Here is a 4,980-nt window from a genome sequence, read left to right as displayed (position 1 = left end):
CTATTCGACCAGCTAGCAGGAGCGGGTTGTTTCTCCAAAATAGATCTGAGATCTGGGTATCATCAGCTGAGGATCAGAGAAGAAGATGTGCCAAAGACAGCTTTCAGGACCAGATATGGGCAGTTTGAGTTCCTTGTGATGCCGTTCGGGTTAACCAACGCCCCTGCAGCATTCATGGATCTCATGAACAGAGTGTTTAGCCAGTACCTGGATCACTTTGTTATCGTCTTCATAGATGATATCCTAGTGTATTCCAGGAATGCAGAGGAGCATGCCCATCATCTGAGGTTGGTTCTATAGACCTTGAGGGAACATGGCTTGTATGCCAAGTTCTCCAAGTGTGAGTTCTGGCTGAGGAGCATTTCATTCTTGGGGCATGTGGTGTCAGAAAATGGTATAGAGGTAGACCCCAAGAAGGTAGAAGCTGTGGCTAACTGGCCTAGACCCACTTCAGTGACAGAGATTAGAAGTTTCTTGGGTTTGGCAGGTTACTACAGGAGGTTCGTTCAGGACTTCTTGAAAATAGCAGCTCCTCTGACCAGACTGACCAGGAAGAATCAGAAGTTCATGTGGACTAACCAGTGCGAAGAGAGTTTTGAAGAGCTTAAGAAGAGGTTGACTTCAGCACCAGTGTTAGCTCTGCCATCTAGTGATGCAGACTTTACAGTCTTTTGTGATGCGTCCCGTGTGGGACTGGGTTATGTACTAATGGAGAATGAGAGGGTGATTGCTTATGCTTCTAGACAGCTAAAGAAGCATGAGTTGAATTACCCCACACACGACCTTGAGATGGCAGCAGTAATCTTTGCACTCAAGATGTGGAGGCACTACCTCTATGGGGTAAAATGTGAGATCTTCACAGATCATAAAAGCCTGCAGTACATCCTGAGTCAAAGAGATTTGAATTTGAGACAGAGGAGATGGGTAGAGCTACTGAGTGACTATGATTGCAAGATTCAGTATCATCCGGGTAAGGCGAATGTCGTGGCAGACGCCCTAAGCCGGAAGTCACTAGGCAGTCTATCCCACATCACGACAGAGAGGAGACCAGTGGTGAAGGAGTTTTACAAGCTCATTAACGAAGGTCTACAGTTGGAGTTGTCTGGTACAGGTGCTTTAGTGGCCCAGATGAGAGTGACACCTGTGTTTCTGGAGCAAATGGCTCAGAAACAGCATGAGGACCCAGAGTTAGTGAAGATTGCCAGGACTGTTCAGTCAGGCAAAGACAGCGAGTTCAGATTCGACAACAAGGGGATCCTCCGCTATGGGAGTCGTTTATGTGTACCAGATGACATAGGGCTAAAAGGAGACATTATGAGAGAGGCTCATAATGCAAGATACAACGTTCACCCCGGAGCCACCAAGATGTATCAGGATCTGAAAAAGGTTTATTGGTGGCCAGCTATGAAGAGAGAAGTGGCACAGTTTGTGTCAGCCTGCGAAGTGTGTCAGAGGGTGAAGCTGGAACATCAGAAGCCGGCTGGAATGCTTAACCCGCTACCTATTCCAGAGTGGAAATGGGAGAATATAGCTATGGACTTCGTAGTGGGGTTACCGGCGACGTCCAACAGATTGGACTTCATATGGGTGATTGTGGACAGACTCACCAAATCTACTCACTTCATCCCTGTCAGAAGTGGCTATTCTGTGGACAAGTTGGCGCAGGTGTATGTTGATGAGATAGTCAGACTGCATGGGGTTCCTGTTTCTATAGTGTCCAATAGAGGACCCCAGTTCACCTCCAGGTTTTGGCGGAGTCTGCAGGATGCCATGGGTACCAGGTTGGATTTTAGCACTACTTTCCATCTACAGACGGACGGACAGTCGGAGAGGACCATCCAGACAATAGAGGATATGCTTAGAATGTGTGTGCTGGACTTTGGCGGTTCTTAGAGGCAGCATCTACCTTTGGTGGAGTTTGCCTACAATAACAGCCATCATGCTAGCATCGGGATGGCTCCATATGAAGCTTTATATGGAAGGAAGTGCAGGTCACCTGTTTGCTGGGAAGAAGTTGGAGAGAAGGCCTTGGCAGGGCCTGAGCTAGTAGAGATCACCAGCAGGGTGGTACCCTTAATCAGAGAAAGAATCAAGACGGCTGCAAGCAGACAGAAGAGTTATGCAGACATCCGCAGAAGGCAAGTAGAGTTTCAGGAGGGGGATCTGGTATTGCTCAAGGTGTCTCCAATGAAAGGAGTGGTTCGGTTTAGGAAGAAAGGTAAGCTGGCTCCGCGGTACATCGGACCCTTTGAAGTCTTGCAAAGGATTGGGAATGTATCGTACAAGCTGGATTTACCTGCTTCAATGGAGAGAATCCATCCGGTTTTCCATGTTTCTATGTTGAGAAAGTTCGTGTTAGATCCGGGCAAGGTTCTTAGTGAGCCTGATGTGGAGATCCAAGAGGATCTCACCTATGTTGAGCAGCCGGTACGGATTCTGGACACTCAAATCAGGAAGCTGAGAAACAAGGAAATCCCGATGGTGAAAGTCCTGTGGAACCACCACAATATGGAAGAATGCACCTGGGAGACACGGGAGCCCATGCTCCAGCAGTACCCTTATCTTTTCTAAGGTTACTTTCTTATGAGTTTTATGTGTATGTTATGTTGTATGCCTTACATGTGCTAGTTGAGGAACATTCGGGGATGAATGTTCTTAAGGGGGGGAGAATGTAATACCCGGCTAGACTCCGGTATCGGGATTCCTACCGTCAGGTGGAATCTTGGATGTCGGAGGCCTCTAGAAGGGTAAGAAACCATATTTTTATAAAATGTTTTAATGTATTTTATGTTTAAGCATGAAAGAAAATGAGTTTTTGCATGAAAATAGCATTGGAGGAAAACTCAGGTTCGGCCGCCGAACCCCTAGTTCGGCCGCCGAACATGCATGCACTTCGGGAGTGCTTTAGGCCCCCGAAGGCATAAGTGAGGGAAGTCCAGGTTCGGCCGCCGAACGTGGCATGGCCAGCCACTATAAAAGGGTCCCTTAGCCGAAAACTTCAAGATTTTCATTTGTTTTAACCTTGTTTTGAAGATTTGAGCTTTTGAGCAAAGTTTTGGAGCTTGGAGGTTCAAGAACCCACTCTCTCCCACCTCCGAGTTTTAGGTCGTCGCTCTCTTGATCTTCAAGAGGTAAGAGCCGATCTTAAGCTCATTGCATGTTTAAAGTAAGTTTTAAGTAGATCTATGGGTTAGAATGCATGTTTAGGTTATGGTTATGTTTATGGGTATAAATGTATGTTCATGAACAATGTGGATGCTTGATGTGTTGTAGATGGGGTTTATGATGGTTTGAGGCCCCTAGGAACATGTATGCTTGTGTATGTGTGTTGTAGAATAGGTTTGAGGCATGTTTGGAAGGTTAGGAGGCGAAATGTGCAAGAGGAGCCAAGTTTCTACCCTTTGGCAGAAACCAGGTTCGGCAGCCGAAGGACTTTCGGCCGCCGAACATGGCTGGGGAGGCAGCCTTTCGGCTGCCGAAGCCTGCCCTCGAAAGGAGACTTTCGTCTCTGTCTGGCAGTTTCGGCCGCCGAAAGTGCCGCCGAACATGCATGAGTTTCGTCTCTGTCTGGGAGTTTCGGCCGCCGAAGGTGCCGCCGAACCTGCCTGACTTTCGGCTCTGGAGGGACTTTCGGCTGCCGAACCTGCCGCCGAAAGTGCCCTGTCCAGGCCTCCTTTGCATGTTTTTCTATGGTTGTTTCATGATGTTTTAGGGGGTTTTGGGGAGTAGTTTATAGTTATGTTCAGGTGTGTTTGGTCCCTCATTTGAGTCCACCTGTGTAGGTTCGGACCCGAGGAACCGAGGACCCCAGCAGTGAGTTCAGCTGCTTCGGTGTTGTCAGAGTCAGCCAGAGGTGAGTGGAACCAAACTAAATCTTTTAAATTGAGAAATTAAATGTTTTATCATGTTTCATGCATCATGATTATGCAATTAGGATGATTGCATTAGTTTTCACGAATATGCCGCATTGCATCGATTATTGTTGATGTGGGTGAATATTGGATGACCCAATTAGTCCATGACAGGAAGACCAAGACCCCATTCTACGGCCTGACACAGAGTAAGGAAAGACCAGGACCCCATTCTACGGCCTGGCACGGTTATAGGACTCGAAGACCAGGAGGCCCTGGGGCAATGGTAAGTAATGTATGTTATGACAAGAAGACCAGGACCCCATGCTACGGCCTGGCACAGAGTTAGCTTGGACTAATTGGTGACAAGTTCACCCAACCCTTATGTGAATTGTCTGTGTTATGATGCATTTCATAAAGCATAGTGTTAATATGTTTTATAGTTCTGCTCACTGGGCTTTTAGCTCACCCCTCTCCCTTTACCCCCAGGCTTGTAGGTACAGGATAGAGCAGGAGTCCAGATAGAGTAATGAAGTTTGGGTTATGTATTAGTTAGTGTGGACATGATAAATGATTTTGATGTAATGTAAAAGTACAGTTTAGATATGTAATGAGATGATGTTTATGGATGTTAGAGGTGTGCTTGACCATAGATTGTTGCTATCCCTTTTTATACATGATCTTAGAGATTTTTATGATGTTTATGTAAATCAACTCAGCATATGTTATGTCACCCATTGGGGGCACTGATGAGATCCCACAGAGGGATCAATGTTATGACTATGTTATGTATAGTGCATGCACAGGTTGAGTTGGTGTATGAATGGAAAGAAAAGTTTTAATTGTTATGTATGTTGTTGATCATGTATGGGATTATACAGGTTTACAGGTTAGATGTCAGGCTTGCTACGGGTCCCGGCGGCCTTAAGCCGATCTGGATCCTAGCGCCGGTAGCGGTCCGATTTTCGGGTCGTTACATGTTGCTTCTCTGATATAAACTTTCTTTTCTTTTGCTAGAATGACTTGATGATCTTGTCAATGGGTAGCTTATGGGTAATGAAAGCTAGGTCCACACCTATTACATCTTTTTGAGACCATGCGAAGGTGGTTACTCGATTCTTCAGCAACT

The sequence above is a fragment of the Manihot esculenta genome, chromosome 10 (genome assembly GCF_001659605.2).
Source record: "Manihot esculenta cultivar AM560-2 chromosome 10, M.esculenta_v8, whole genome shotgun sequence".
Taxonomy (NCBI): domain Eukaryota; kingdom Viridiplantae; phylum Streptophyta; class Magnoliopsida; order Malpighiales; family Euphorbiaceae; genus Manihot; species Manihot esculenta.
The sequence above is the reverse complement of the archived record's forward strand: the minus strand, read 5'-3'. Positions refer to the sequence as shown.